The 16,744-nt window shown below is 44.0% G+C and overlaps 1 protein-coding gene across 1 annotated transcript in view; it reads left to right on the top strand.

Annotated features, from left to right (window-relative positions):
* PLXNA2 (plexin A2) overlaps positions 1–16,744 on the top strand; it is a 294,027-nt gene that overhangs the window by 51,079 nt on the left and 226,204 nt on the right. Inside the window, exon 4 of the mRNA XM_032449324.1 lies at positions 4,909–5,023. The gene's annotated coding sequence lies outside the window, so the exon portion shown is untranslated. The remainder of the gene's footprint in view (positions 1–4,908; positions 5,024–16,744) is intronic.

Below are 16,744 nucleotides of genomic sequence, written 5' to 3'. Positions count from 1 at the left end.
TGATGTATCACCTTGCAGGGAGTCTAAATGCTTGGCAGTGCCTTCCTTTGCAGTTTCCTTCTGGGTTCGGAGCTGAAAGCGCAGCCAGAGTGAAATCATTTCTCTGGATGCTGCTGGAAATGTAAGAGAAAGCTCCGTTTGAAAGAAGTATGAGGGAGCCATAAAGATGAATCTTTTGCTAATCAGATCAATTCACCCTATTTGTACCAAAAGAAAGATTCAGGATGAGGAGCTGATAATGCAGGCTTCAGTTTGTGGGAAATGAATTAGAAAGATGTGATTGGAAAGAACTGTTTCATTTAGTTGCTCCACTGGCATCTAACAAGGCACTGTAGCTATACTGTAGCAAGCTAAAATATTATTTAAAAGTTAATTCATATTTTTAGCATATAATTTCTAATTAACTCACTGTAGTTATCTTGTTAAATGTCAATTAAATCTCAGAGCATTCCTCAAAAGGTTTCCTGTATTCATAAAATGTAATTATGGAGCTATTGCTCATGTAGCCCTTATTACTAGTATAATCTACAGCTAAATATATCTTTTACATACTCATTATACATCACTCGCCGCTATATTGATCATCAGAAATTGATTTGGCACCATGAGTCGTCACGTTACCTTTTTAAATCTCAGCTCTAAATAGTTAGAATGCAAAGTTCTGGCCATAGCATTGGGTTGGGGGGGTTTGATGCAGCTGATAGACGCTCTCTGGTCTCAGCCAACCTCTGCTGTCTGAATAATACTTACTGATACATCACTGTTATTTGGAGTTTGGATCTTCCCCGTCCCTTGCCAGATTCATACGTGTCTGTGCTGATATGGATGTTGTTCAAACAACGATCAGCTCCTTCCCTTGTCACTTTATATCTCATGTTTCACATAGCACAGCCTTAGCAAAGCAAACAATTGTCGTCCTCTGCTTTTTTTTGTTTATTCCACGTGTGGGGTTTCTCTTTTTTTCCTGTTGCTGAAAGTGGTATTTAGATTAAACCACGCTTCGTTGTTGTTTTCCCTTCCTAAGGCAACCAATGTTATGGATGCGGGGAAGGGAATCGATATGAAGTTGGATTGTCCTTATGAGATCCCTTTAATATCCCAGGAGGGCAGGCTGTGTAAATCAGGATTAAGGAAAGGGAAAATGACCGAGGGGAGGATTCTTCAGGGGGCTGTTTGTGTGCACAACATGGACAAATATTGAGATGTGGAAACGTAATCCAGGGAATCCAGGGCTTTCCATAGCTTTAATTGAAGCAGTTTATAACCTTCATTCTGTCCGATCTGAAACAACTCTTTCATCTTCCCTGGGTTCATATGGTGGGCTCTACTGCATATTAAGTTCATGCAATAGATTACAGTTGAGGCAGTGAAAGGGGAAGGAGGTGGAGAAGGCCTGAAGATGACTCAGACCAAGTTGCTGAGATTAAAGCTCTTAGAGCTCTATCTCTATTGCACGTGATTCCAATTCACCTAATTTACAGTCTTGGCAGTTTCATCTCTCTTTTTTTTGTTTAACATGCTCATCTATTGACCATCATCCAGGAATAAAAAGACAAATAGAAGTTCTGAAGGTTCCGTGTGTGTAACACAAATGTGATGCGACGTATTCCCTCTGAGTATTTCCAGAAGAAAAAGGCAGAGAGAAATCGGATAAACGCATCAATAGAAGTCAGCTGTCTGCCAGAGCGTGCTTTAAATATCAGATTTGAATAGAATAGTGTGCACGGTTTCTGTATCAAATTATGACATTATTGGCAAAGACTAGAAAGTGACACAACTCAGTCCTCCTACCTTCCGAAGATTACAGATGAAACAGCCTTAAATGGAATACAAAGCAGTTGTGTCATCAGATGAGGGCTTACAGGTATTCATGTGGTTCAGGCAAGGGAAATCCAAATGAAGGCAAATTGAAGGGGTTCTTTAATGTACTTTTATTATGGGGGGGGGGATTGCTGGGTGATAGCAGTGCGTGGCTGTGGGGTTTGTTTCAGACCAAGGATTTTGACTTAAATGAGCTCAGATTTTATTTCAGAGGCTGTTAAAGAAAAATAATAATTCTCTCATAGAATACTCCCAAAAGACGAGAGCGTGTAGACAAGAGTCAGAAGGCTGTGTACTTAATACATCACGTACTGTTGATTTTTAAAGTAATAAAGCAATAATGAGAGCAGGAACATCTGGAAGCATGCTGCGAAACTGTTATTGTTTAAATATTAATGATCTGGTTTTGTTGCAGTTAACACACAGATGGAGGCTGGGCCTTAGTTGGGCTGCTTGGACTGGGCATAGGGAAGGGTTGCAGGGGTTGGATGAGCTGCATGGTGGCATCTTCCCATACACCAAGACTCAGGTCCTTATGGTGTTGCCTGCAGATGGCAGAGTGGTGTTGGGGCACCTCAAGGATATTGGGACAGAGGAAGAAAGAAGGAATATATATATATTTTTTCTCCCAGCCCTAAGAAATATCGCTGTAATTTTACTTCTTGCTTTTGCTGCCGTTCCCCCATGACAGTTCCATATAGCTACAGGCTGTCTGTCAGTGGCTCTCATATATGCACAGACAGACCCACACTCAGAGGGAATATTTGTTAACTATGACTATTTGAGGCGAAACAGTGAGGTTCTGTGCTGAAGAAGGATTTTTTCAGTGAGCTGCCTGGGGCACCAGGCATTTTAGAATCAAAATCTGGAAAGCCGAGTCATTATTTCTGTTGTTTTAGTGCCTGCTTTTATTCTTTCTTATTGACAAATGTTCCTTAACCCATATTGCTGTGGGTGGTTTCTTTTTTTTTCCCCCATATTTGCACTCTACAGAACTGTTCAAAAAGAGGCTTTTCACTGAGCAGCCTTGGCCATGTCTCCCACTCTGTGTTCCATCATCCTTTTCTTTCCAATTCCTGCCTCCGCTTTGGACTTGCAGGCTGTGGTCATAGACTGTGTGTAATCTTCCACAGGAGATGCGAATGGAAAAGGTCTGGAATGAATGGGAGCAGGAAGGAGAAGTCCTCCATACCTTCCCGTGATGAGGCTTTATGGGACATTCAGGGAGGTTCATGCTCAGAGCCCAGGGAGCAGATAGAGGTCTTTGTGCTCACATGAAGACCCCAATGGGATAAAGCAAGAACCTGAGGAGGAGAAAGCATTCCCTTCCAGCAGCAGCATCAGTGGGGAGCCCCTGCCTGACCCCCCCCCCCCTGCTCAGCCCCAGTGCTCCATGAGCCTCACAAAGCAAAAGGGCACTTTGCTGAATCCACAGACAACTTTCCATGTGCCACAATAGAGATGGGGATGGAGAACGCTCCTGAGAGCGGCTCTCCTCAGCTCGAGAGCCACTGAGAAAACTCTGAAGGAAGAGAGGTTTTCAAGGAGAGATAACAGCTTTTTTTTATGAGCTGCACTAGAAGCACACAGTCAAGGTTTTTGGTTAGACAGCCCTCTTAAGGCATCTTACAAGTGCTGCAGGAGTGCCAGCTGCTGTGTCCCTCTCTGCTTGATGGCCACAAAACCCCACGGTCCTCAAAGCAAGGAGCAGGGCAGGTTTGGTGTCCTCTCCCATTGCATTGCAGGGGTCAGGGGGGTGGTGGGGGCTGAACATGGGGGTGTGAGCAGTGGGGTGGTTATGGGGAGGGGGGACCCGTGCTTTGCCCTATAAGACAAATAGGCACTTTTTTTTTCTCCTGATGATCTTCATCATGATTTTGTTTTCCATTCGTTATGGGTTGCGCTGATTGATGCTTGGTGAGTTTGAATCACACTCGATTTCCTCAGCAGCTCCTCTTGCCAATGTGCAGCTCAAATAGGCTCAGATTTATATAGGGAGTGAGGCTCAAATAGTTGCTCTGTGAAAATAAAAGCGGGATCTGATAACAGGAGTAGTTGTAGGTCCTGAAATGGTTCCTTTTATTAGATGAAGTTCAGTTGGCTCTATTTGCAAATGTTATTTACCGTGGCATTTCATTCATACACTTAATGCTGTTTGATTAACCTGCCTTCCGACTGCGGAACTAAATGTCTGATGGATGAGAAAGGTTATGAAATAAGGATGTAAACTTGCTTACAGGGATGGTGTGGAATCTTTGCAGGTCTCTGCAGCCTTTGTGCTTAAGGTTGAGCCTGGGCTGTGATACAGAGGATCTCTATCTGATCTCTTGGGTGTCAGCTTGCAGTGGGTCCTGCTGTGCATCGGGTGGGTCCTGCTGGCCCCCATTGTGGTTTTCCCCCTCTGCTGATAATAGCCTTAAATAATAACACGGCTGCACAGGCATCATTCTAATACCTTAGAAACTAGTAACGATGCTGGGACTGACAGCTGGGCTGCACAGAGCTGCGCTAGGGGGGGCTCTGGGACAGCACAGCGCTGCCTTCAGCATCAGCCAGTGTTTAAGTCAAGTTCTTAAGTTAATATCTCAGTTCCTTTAAGTCTTCCCATAGCTGTTGACACATGAAATAGACAAGCAAGAAGCGTGCCTGCAGGTAGCTCTAAGATGGGTTTTCCCCACAGTGTTTGAGATCACAAGTTCTTACCTGTTTTTGGGGAGCATCTCCGACACCATCACAGGGCAGCAGATGATAAATGTCCATCTCCTTTCTCAGCCCGTTTCCTAAGCTGCTCTGCATGGCTGCTGTGCACCCACACAGCACCAAACCAACCTCTTTCCCTGCCCAAGTGGGGTGGGAGGCTGTAATTCATTGCTGGAGAACTGTGCGGAACTTGTTGGCTTATAATAAACCAGGTACAGCATGCAGATGTACTAAGTGTCAAAAGGTTCCAAAATGGGAGCAGAGGACTTATGTGAGGATGAGCTGTTTTATTTCCAATCGGGTATTTGCTGTAATAGAAATATTATGGTGACAGCCAATCTTGCTCCCGAGCCTAATGCATTTTCAACTTTCTTTTGCTGATTTCAGGACCTACAGCTCCTGTAATTTGCATCTGGATATCAGGAAATGATGCATTCTGACAATATTCCACCTAATGCCAGGGACAGACCAGCAGAAATAACTCATACCAGCAGATCTACAGGTAAAATTCCTTCTTATTTAAGAGGACTCCTATGGAAATTGCTGTTTTCTGCTTTGGTTTGAGTTGGAGTCACCGGGAACTCCAAGTGCCTCTGTTGAACCCTTTGGGATGGAGGGGTATGGCTGAAATGTAGGCACAGAACCAGAGCTGCTCTGAATTTCCAGTCTTATCCTCATCTTCTCCAGAAATATAATGAATATAATGCTGGGCTATCAGTACTGAGCTCTGTCTATTAGAAGCATTGCCAACAAGTAGTGAGTCTGAAGAAGAAGAGGGGCAGGGCTGAGCTGGTTGTGGTGGAACAATCCTTCCTGGTGACGCTCCCGAGTCAACAGTTTAGTTTCATTATTATAGAGACATATATCAGATGTCTGTGCTTTTGCTGAGTTGTTGCTTTTTATTCTTGCATAAATAGAAAATATACAGTTTTCAGAGCTGTCAGTCTGGGATCTACAATGAGCAGTAAAAATAAACTTAAAAAGTAATGCTCAGGCAATTGGAAATGATGGTGCTTTGATATGGTTTTCTCCAGCCAACTTGCAACCTAAGCAAAATTACACACAGCTTTTGCCAAGCTTAGGATTTCTAAAATGCTTTGATTTCTCTTCCTCCTCCCTGCATTATTTGGTACTTTGTGTGCAGCCGCAGCAGGCGTCACGAATGTAATGTGTGTAAGAACAGGGGACTTTAAATGGGAACATGACAGACATCACTGGGCTTTGAAGGGAAAGTAAAGTGGTGTGGGGGTGTGATGAGGGGAAAGTAATCCACCACTCTGCAGCAGGGTAAAGGCTTCATTGAGCCAGAGGGGCTTTGCAAGCAGTGTCATTCCCTGGTGGTACTGCTGAGTCAGAGAAGGGTACAAAGAACTGCTTTTGGAACACATCGTGATGCAGAAATTCATTACTATGTGTTCTATTGGTGCTGAAGTAACACCCCTAGTGAAGCTACAGCAGTTCCCAGCTTTAGTTGTGAAGCTGCAGCCTTCCCATTTACCAATGGCACGTCTCACCTGGTTACATCTCTTATAAGCAGGATGGATAGCCAGGTACCTTGGAAATTGCTCTGTTCTTGAGCACATCCCTCCCCTTATGCTTGCGTTGTGCCATGTTATGCTCCCATAGCACACTTTCACTTGGCAGCAGTGGGCCCCTCCTCTCCTCTATTCCTGTTCCTCTTCCCCAAATCAATCAGCAGAGATGAGTTCTCATTTTCAATGGAGGACCCATCACTCAGGTTCCATTGGTAACGTTTTCACTTGGTATGTTACTAAGTGTTGACATTCTGCCGTACAGAGGATGACAAACACAGCACTGAGGAAGGGAATCAGATCATAAGGACTCACAAAGCCCTCATTTTAGTTTGCTGTCTCATTGTGTTACAAGAAAACAGTCAATCTCTGTGCATGTGTTTTGGGTTGCACAGTATTGCACTGGAAAAGGTTGTATGTTGTGTCTTCCTGGCCCAAATTAATCAGATTTGTGTTCAGGCAATAGCCATTCCCACTTGCAGTATGTACCATTCGCCAACCTTGCAACTACAGTTCCTCCTACACAAATCAATCCCTGTTTAATTTTATCCTCAACTAAATTTGACCAAACCCTCAGGAATTGGCTACAAGAGCCGAACAAGTTCATCTTTTGATTTTGATCAATTCTGAGGGCTGTAGGCATCCATTCTGTAATCATTGCTCACAGAAAGCTCAAGTGGAGCACACAGTGTTTATGTAAGGAATCAGAAAGCAGATTCCTCATCTTTCATCTGTTCTGTCTGCATCGTTCTCAGCTCTCGAAGCACCAAGTAGGTGAGCTTTTGGGTTTGAGGTGAAACCATTGAGTCCAGCAGCACGTGGTGTGAAGGCAGCAATCCTGGCACGCTGTTGGACAGCTCTGCTTTTCCTGATGGAGTCAAGACTGGGATTTTATATATTCCAAAACTGTCTTCTCTTTACCTGATGGTAAATGAATCCAAAACAGATTTCTGTCATTTCACAATAGAAAATGAGACAGATTGCACCGTTGCTTCAGCTTTCATTTTAATACCTGCCAATATCGTTTTGCAAAGCCTGGAAAGTGTAATATTGAAGAAAAAAAAAAGAGGAAGAAAAAAAGTGTAGCTAACATGAGGTTAAAAAATGTCTTTAGTGTGTAAAATATGAATCTGGATGACACATAGGCAGCTGCAGATGCACTAATTTGATTTCATGCCTTAGAATCAACTGTTCCCTTGCACTGAAAGGCACATTTACATCCATCTGTCAAAGTCTATTCCTTGTCTTTTCAGAGTTGCTCTGCACTTGTTTCATCCCATACTTTGCTCACCAGGGTGAGTTTGGAGTTTGCTTTCCCCATCGTGTCCGTATTTTTCACATAATGGTAGCAAAAAATGTCTTGTTTGCAATTTCTTTCTGTTTCTGACTCCGATGGAGGTTTTATTACAGGATCGAGAGAGCAAGAAAGTTGATCAAAAGCCAGAATGGTTCTCAGGTTGGCCCATTTAGCAATCAGCCTCCCAGTATTCACTTACAGTGAATAGATAGTGGAGGTTGGATGGCCTTCCTCATTGGGTTAAAATGCTTGTAAAGAAAAACACTGCCAGGAAAGTTTGTGGGAGGATAAAACATCAGTGAGCCTCCGAGGCTGTCATGCTGATGGGTAGAGAGCTTTGCTCTCTCTGTCTTTTGGTCCCTGATGCTTTTTCCTGGTGTTGGGGAAGAAGCAGCTCCTGGTAATAGAACTGGTAACAAATTCTTGGCAAAGAGAGAAAGAAGATGCAGAGGTCAGTGCTGAAGCTGCATGGAGCTTATTAATTTTTGCTTCATGAATTTTCATAGCGCTAAATTGACTTTAAAGTGAAAAGGCAATTCTCATGTCTCTACCCAACTTGTAATTACTCAAAGTTACTGCTGAGAGATACAACAAAGATAAAGCACGGAGCTGGGCTGGAGTCCTTACTGCTGCTGGCCACAGTTCGGCTGTGCTCCTGGGATGTCTCGAGCCAACAGCCTCCATATGAAAAGGGACATACGATGGAACCCACATAGCTTTGTGGCTCTGCATTATCTTCAAAAATATGCCTATATTTGTTTTCTTTCCATCTTGTTACTTTCAATACTGGCTGTCATCACAGTGGTCAGGGCAAGAGCTGCGTGTTGCCAGCTCTGATATTTCAGGGACACGAGATAATGGCTGGGGTCAGGAAGCAGCTTTTTGCTACAGAAAAGAAACCAGATATTTATTGGTGCTGATACATCTCTAATCTCAAATAGTTGCCTTCAGTATGCTTGAATGAACTGATCTCTTTGTTATGCACAAGTTGGCTTAAGATGCAAGGAGGGACATGTCACGTTCCAGATGATCCATTCTGATATGTCAGTAAAACTCCAATGCTGATGCCCATCTACCAGCGTGGACATTAAGGCCGCTTTCTCAGCCAGACCTTTACTTTCCACATCACACAGCTTCACCTCCTGCTGCTGAATGGGCTGGAGGCAGCTGGACGCGAGGTGGAGAGAGGAGTGAAATGATAATTCATTCAGGATAGAAGCAGGAGGCAGAATGTAATCCATCATATCTGCTCTATCTCATTATGAAGGTGAGATACAAGAGAGGGCAAGCTGTTAATAAACTGGTGGATGAAGTTATTTCACCAATCTGTTACAGCACGCAGGGCTAGACAGGGGCAGAAGTGCAGTATTCACACCTTTTTCTAATTTTTTTTTTTTTTTTGTTCCTTATCCTATGGAAATGCCTTTGCAAAGCCAATGAGACAGTCTGGCTTAGGGAGCTGACATCCAGCCCCTCGCACCCTCTGATTAATGCCTCTCCATGAGAAGCACATTGGGTGCTGCAGGACAGCATTGCAGCAAGGGGCTGCTGCTCTGGGGCCATGGGATGGCAACTAGGTGGCATTGGGTTGTGCATACAGAGGCCTCCAACTGCTCCTCTCCATACACAGGTGAGTCAGCAGAGGTTGACTCTGTTCTAGTTTAAGAGTCTGCTCTTAAGAAACAACGCAGGCGTTTGAAGGATGCCCTTCAGCAACACCATGGGCTCATTTATTTTGCCCTCTCTTTCTCTGCCCACAAAAAACAGTTTTGTATTCTGTCGTTTCTCATCTTGAGATGTCTCCCTGGCAAGGATGAGAACCTTTCTCTGGAGCCTTACAATGGGCTGATCAGCAGCACAGCTGTACTGACTAGACTTCATTTCAAGGCTGTCATTTTGGCCATGAGCTGGAGGCTGTTGGAGTTGCTTAGCATTCCTGATGGTCTCCCAGTTGCAGCTGGGGTCCCTGCACCTTCACCTCCTCAATCTGGTGTGAACTCCTCATGCTGAAATATGGGGCTCAGCCCCACGTCCCAGCAGTGCCTCCTCATTCTTCAGTGCTGCAGTCAATTCCCTCCACTGATGATTCCCTCTGTTAGTGCCTTTAATTATTCTTATCACAGATTCATTGAGCTTGAATGAAACTACCAAAAGCTACAAAAGCTCTATTCCCTTCTCTCCACCTTCTTCCTCAGCTGTCACAATTCCGGCAAGTAGCAGCAATGACAACAACAACAGAATAACTCACACTAAATGGGGTTGGTGAGTCGAGGAGATGCGCTCGGTGTGCACCAGGGAGGGCTGGATTGAGACATAACCTTGTTACCGTCTGCACGTGATCACAGCAGGGCTGCAGGGGTTGAGGCTGAACGCTTTGTAATTCGAAGGAGAAAGAAGCAAATTTGCAGATAATGGCTTTATTAAATCTAAGTTAGTGATGACATGGAGGTCTGTCAGCAAAAACCCAAAGGCAGAAGGAATGTGAGCAGATAGGCAGAGCAGTATGGTTCTGTGTACAGTACTGGGAGTAAGGTGGCTGATGGGACTGGATCATCATGGAGATCATTTCCAAGCTTGGTGATGCCACAGCCCTATGGTTGGACTGACAGGCAGTGCTTTGAGTCCCCCTGGAGCCTGAAGGCCTCCTGGGTAACGCAGAGAGTTCTATTCAAATTTCAGGTTCTTGATGACACGAAGAAGGCATACTGCAAAATGATGATAAATGCATATTATCATCATTTAGGCTTGTCCATCAGTGAGCACTTTGCTGTATGGAGTGTTGGAGGCACCGGGCATTTGAGATCTGCTTAGTCCATGGTCCTGGAGGGCGACGGCACATCTTGCCACAGACAGGCGCTAATGAAGATAATTGAAGATGTTATTAGGAAAATGTGTTTGTTATCAGAGGTTGCTTACGGCGTTATTACTCGGAGTTACACTTCATTAATATCCATTTTTTCATGGCTCTTCTTTGCCGTTCGTTAATTGCGTGACCTTGTGTTACTGGAGGAAATGTCAGTGATGGAGTGAAATGCTGCACTGCCTGCGCTCACCGCGACTCACCCATCTCCAGCACAACCCCATCCTCAAAGCAGTTACAACACGGCCATCAAAGCAAGAAGACCCGTAAGGCTGTAACAAATGGCTTATTGTGAAGCCCACTCTCAAATCAATCAGGAGGTATTAATTGGGAGAGGAGCCCAATTGGACTTCAGGAAGGAAAAAGCACTACCAATTTTGCAAGGAAATGTTTTACTATGTTATGGGGAACGCCGACTGATTTTGTTCTTTGATTAAAATTGCTGCCAGTTGTTGTTTTATTTTTCCCACCCAGTCACATTTTACCTACTGGAAAGATAGTTTTGATAAATAGAACAGTAAACGTTTGAAATGAAAACGTTCAGAGAGATGTCAAAATTGATTTGAAAATGCTAATTATATCGGATTCTGACACCCACAGGTTTGTGGGAAAGCCCTTTACAAGAAAATGAGTCTACAGGATGTATAAGGGATGACTGTTCCATGTATATGTTGCATTGCATGCACGGCATGGGAAGGGTTTTCACGCTTCCTTTGACGTAATTAAGAATCTGGCTGTATAAAGCTGGAGTTCACAATCTTTGTTGTACTAATTCGCAACACCACGTAATTAAGGACATCTATTTATTTATTTTTGGGGTAAGAAAACAAAGCAATTAAATACCAAAGTAATTATCATGCAAAGAACTGCAGTGTAGCGCTCTGGCAAAGACTATTTGTTCACAACATCTGGAAGTGGGCAAGCGGAAGCCGAGCGGGCTGCAGTGCTAATTGGCAAAAGGCATGGCCTTAAGTCATTAGTGAGATGATTATTTGGCAGGCTTGTGTTAGTTTTTGTAGTATCGACAGTTTGATTAATATGTTAATGAGCTTAATTTGCATATTGAGTTTTGTCACTTTAATTTGTCTAACATGCCCGGAAGCGAAATATTGGCACTGTGAAATCTATAGAAGAAGTAAAGAGGCAGAAATCCCATCCTAATGATGGTACATAGGGTAGAGCAGCCACACACCATGCGGTGCCCAGCGGCCATTTGCAGAGCTCACCATCACCTTAACATCCCTCTGCACTGCTGAACCATCAGCTCACATCTTCAGAACATTTGTCTGGATCTGGAACTTCTCCCAGTGCATCTTCTGTAACAACTGGGGTACTCCAGAAAGGGAAACATCCCTCTGAACAGTGCCCAGGTGCCCTCTCTGTAGCACGTGTTTCCTCTTGAAGAAATTCCTTCATGCCTTCCTTACCGCCATCATCTCTTTTGCTGAGAGCTGAACTCTGAAAGCATCTCTGCGTTGGCTGGAGACAGTCTCTTAATGCACTGCAATATCAAGTATATTAGCATCAAGTTCTCACTCAACTCTAAGTGTTACTTAAGGATATTAATCAACTGCTGCTTTATTTTAATGGGCTAATTTGGGATGAATTAATATAGAGGCTTGATTTACAGAGAGGTCTTTGGTTTGTCGCTTCCGTGGTGCCTTCCCTCCATTTGCTTTCACTGCAGAACTTCAACCAGATGGATTCCATCCACCCCGAGAAGTAAAGGGCGCTAAAAAGGGGATAAAAAGTGATGGTTTTCCCTTTGCACCTCGTTGGTGCAGCCGTGCTGGCATCATGGCAGCACCTCCCTTTTCCACTGGGAGAAGACCTTCCCATGTACTGTGCTATACTCTGCACAACCTTTGCTCTTCCATCACCTCGAGGTCTCACAGGGATTAATACTAAATCATACCCAGTTCGTATCCTTTCATTCTGATCCACTAGTGCAGAGTGTGCACTTTTAATTAAGGCTTATTTACTTTACGCAATGTGATCAGATGAACAGCAGTACCCACCCCTTCTTTTCATCTTCTGTTTATGCAGTGTATAATAACTAAGGAAATAATTAAGCGCACTGGTTGTATTTGCAACAGTTTGCCAAGATGGTGGTGAGTTGTGTACAATACATCATATTTTTATGGCATCTCTGGAGCCATACAGAAGCAGTAGAAGAAAAATGCCATATAAACAACTACTCAAACAGAGTTTGAATGATCCAGTAATTTTGATTTATGCTTTGCATTTCATGGAAGTTTATTAGCAGTTAAAGTCTATGGTTAAATGATTCCCAGTACAAAATGAGTTAGAAATACAAAAGAAGGTTTACAATGCAAGATTTAGTGCCGGGGACTTTGTTTAAAACCAGATTCTGTATATAAATTATAGTCCTAGTTGTCACTTTTAACTAACAATCCCAAGCACTATGGCATAGCAGGGTAATTTGTCCACTATTTCTTTGCAACAATAAACTGCAGTTTAATTCTCGTCTGTTTTTCAAAGGCAAAGAAAGCCCAACTCTCAGACATAAAGCAATGGTTTGACCGAATGCTCCTTGCAAAACTAACCTTGGTGCCACCTCATGGCTGTGCACAGCACCAAGTCAAGGTACAACACAATGAGATTTCTGTGCATAGTGAGAGCATATGACAAAAGGTGACACGACTGTCAATGGGGTTCAGTAGTTAAATTGACACCAGGAGGACAATTAGGGTTTATCCTTTTCTGGAGCAGCTGCTTTTCCTACATCAAACGTTGAAGTTTTTGCTTCGTGTTTTCAGCATCCTTATCTAAGTGTTTTTACAGGGGAAAATCATACCCTGTCCTAAAGGGCATTGGTCTGCTCTAGAGCACACAGACATCACTGTCTCACTGAGAATGAATACAGCAGTGCAACCTGGATGTGGAATTTTGCTGCAATGGAAGCAAACATTATTGATGGCTTTTTTGGGGGGGGGTTAGTTTTCCTCGAAGGAGTATGGGGTATAAGGTAGAACTACTCCAACACCAGCTTGATTATAGGATTGTTCAGAGGTTTTGCTTATGTGCCTGTGCAGCACTCTTGCTCAGGGCAGCAATAGCAGCAGCTCTTTTTAGTTTGCTTACACATAGGACTTCAAATGCTTTAAAACTCTTAAGTTTAAGCTCCCAAGGTGGAACAATAAATTACTTTCTCGAAATCATTGATTGAGATATAATCACTTTGCCCCTGTGGATCCTGAAGCACTTTGCAGCCTGTGCAACATCGCTGTCTATCAAAAAGAAAACCAACCATCTTTGGAACAGAACGTGCCATCTGGTGAGCGGGGAGCAGCAAGGCCATTAGCCAGCTCCGAGGCAGTAGAGGTGATGCAGTAGGTGTTCATTTGAAAATACAGAGGACATCTGGGCAGATGTGTGCTTTCCTATGCTGGAGCTCAGCCAGGGCACAAGGACATCAGCCCCACTGCAATGGGACGTGCTGCTGTGCCCCAGCTTTGCTGATGGGCACATCTCCAGCCCATAAAGGCTTTGGAGAAAAAAAGAAGTGGCATTTATCAGCGGATCTGGGTCCCTAATGGTGTGTTGATGGTCAGCTGTGAGTTGTTGTATCCTCAATCTTGGGCTGATGCTGACATTTCTATCACCTTTATTACCTGGAGGCTTTGATGGCTCTTTGGGGCAGCGATGATTTCATCAGATGGATACAGGGCAAATCTGGAGCAATACTTTGGCAAGGCTGTAGGGGAAGGATTCTGCCTTTCAGCACCTGCAGCCTCATGTCAGTCTGTAGGTCGGTATTAGTGGTTATCAAAACTTCTGTAATGCATTCCAGAGCTAATTTGTTGCAATGGAAGGATGGCGAGTGAGGAATGCAATGGAAGAAAGACCAAAATATGTAACTTTAATATACAGATGGCAGAGTTAATCCACTCGATTAGTGTAGCAGAAGAGAATAATAACTGACACTAAGGGAGTTTCTACTCAGCTTGATTAATATTGCCATGAAAACATATGGGTTGGAAGAGACATGCTCTAATGACTTTCTGATCCTCGTTTTGCACGGTTCTATAGAAATTGCAGACGTGCACAGATTAGAATCAACATATTACTTGGGTAGAAAAAAAAACAACAATAACCAAACCCAGGAATGGCAGTTTCCTCAGGTGGAAGGTAGGCTTACACATGTCACACTACAGCTGGCACCCCTGCAAACGCAAGAGTGGCTCTGATGGGACTTAGCTGCTATGATTTCAAATCCATAAGCCTGAGGGCACTGCAGTGGGACTGGGGATAAACCATGGGGATTTGGTCCCCTTGGAAGCACACCGTGAGCCTTTGTTGGCCAGCAGAGCAATTATTGCCTTCCTATGCTCTCCCAGCTGAGATGGGAGTAGATTTTGCCAGGTCTTGTAGCAGGAGTTCATGGTGTATCATTGGGCTGTGGTCAAAAGATCAGCTCCATTGGGTTCTGGGGAGTTCTGGAAGGCTTTCAGGAGAAGATAAGGCAGGCTGAGAAATAGCCATGGTTTAAACCACCTCCTCAGATCGTAAAGGGAAAGAGAAAGAGTCCCAGTATTGTTGACGGTTTAGGAGAAAGCTAAATACAGCACAGGAAGAAAAAGGCAATACCTTAAAAATTAATTGTTCAAGTACCAGGTCATTGTAGAGTAATGCACCGTGAAATTATGTTATTCTCTAGGAGAATTTCCATAAAGTTTAACATTCCATGACACACTCTTTTTCCCGTCGAAGTTAGTTAAAAAACAGTACATAAAAGCCTTTTGATTGTGGAAGGAGCAGTGGGATCGTGCCTTGCCTTGGAGGAGGAGATGGCAATGCTGCTGAGCCCGTGTGCTGGAGGAGCCATTAGTCTTGGTGTATTGTTACTGTTATTCACATCAGGATAATAAGATTATTGGAATATTATTTTTTTTTTCCTAATGAGAACGAGACAGAATACCTTGGTCTCTAAATGATTTAGTCACAGAGGAAAGCCATTAGTCTCTACTTGATTGCTGTCAAATGGTGGAAAATTGGAACATTATACCGATATTTCTTGTGATGGGCCATATTTTTCCTGCTTGTTTGGTGTCAAATGAGATGGTAGAAATATTTGTCTAAAGTGCATGATTCTTTGTCAGCTCTGTAGTGAAGAAAAGAGATCCCTGCATGGGGCTGGTGGTGGGAGTGGGCTGGAGGACAGTAGGGGATGGTCATACAGCAGGGATATGGGGGATCCTGGGGATGTGGGATGGTTTCCACTATCTGGACTCCATCTGAACGCTGAGTGTTGACTTCAGAGAGGCCTTAAAAACGTGTTGGTTTTCCTGTGTTTGTTTGAGCTTAGCAGACAAGCATCTGATTATTTACAAGTTCTGTTTGTGGTTTACAAGCTCTACGTGCGTGGCCTCCTGGGGGGTTTTGGAGGCCATTTGAATCGTATCCAAAGATCTGAAGTGATGGGGTTTTTTTCCCCTCATAACAAGCTCCTTTGGGGTGCCGTGGTGGGTGCTGAGCCGTGTGACATTTCCACAAACAAATATTGTCTCCCAAGGTTTTGTTGACACACGTTACCACCAGCAAATGGCTCCTCGGGGATCATTGGCAGATCTCAGGGTTGTTTCCTTGTGAGTAAGAATCCGGGACTGGTTCCACTGCTTTTAATCTTTGATCTGCACAAAATAGACGTTTTCCTGGAGCCCCCCTGGCAGCTGTTGCTGGCTGAATTGCAGCATCCCCAGGTTAGCCAGGAGTACGTAGGATGATGGGAAAAGGTGGTGACAAATTGCACGGCCATCGGATCATTTGCTGGTGAGTCACAAGCTGAGTGCCTCTGCCTGCTTTCTGCAAGGTCTGGCAAGCAAGCACATGGAAAAACTGGGAACACAGATAGCAGGGAGGATCTGATGGCCATCGCTATGGGAGGCCTTGGTTCTAATGGTTGGCCTTCTTGTAGAGGAATGAAATCTCAACAGGAAAAATAGCCTTGCTATCTCGTTTTGTATAGTTAGCATCTGAAGCCTGAAATGGCAGCAAAGTAAAACATTCAAAGTGTTGGATTGACTGGATTTATTTTTATTTTTGGGTGTTTTTTTTTTTTAGGAGTTTTAAAATGATGGTTGTACTTTTGGAAATACTGCTTTTGCAGCTCGAAACGGGAAGCTGAGTGCTTCTGAACACTCCATTCCTCCTCTTTATGTTTTTTCACCCCTGCAAGCCCTGCAGACGCAGCACTTTTCTGGCAGCAGATGATGGGTCACCATTGCTACACAGCTCTGAACGCACTCCTAGTTGCAGCCTTGTGTTGTACGAGTGCTGCTTGAGGTCCCACAGGGCACACTCGGTGCTGATGAGCAGTTGTTGGTATCCTATGGGCCATCCTCTCCTTGGTCCATGAGGGCAGCTCCCTACATTCTCAGTTTGGCTCTCCAGGCTGGCTCGCTCCAGTTTGTTAGCAGGATTGAAAGCCCTGAGTGCTTCAGGCTTCCTTGTTTACCTCTGTTGCCTCTCTCCTTCCTTTCCCCTGCAATAAATGTCGGCTTTATTTATTAA

The sequence above is a fragment of the Coturnix japonica genome, chromosome 26 (assembly GCF_001577835.2).
Source record: "Coturnix japonica isolate 7356 chromosome 26, Coturnix japonica 2.1, whole genome shotgun sequence".
NCBI classification, from domain to species: Eukaryota; Metazoa; Chordata; class Aves; order Galliformes; family Phasianidae; genus Coturnix; species Coturnix japonica.
The sequence above is the reverse complement of the archived record's forward strand: the minus strand, read 5'-3'. Positions and strand labels throughout refer to the sequence as shown.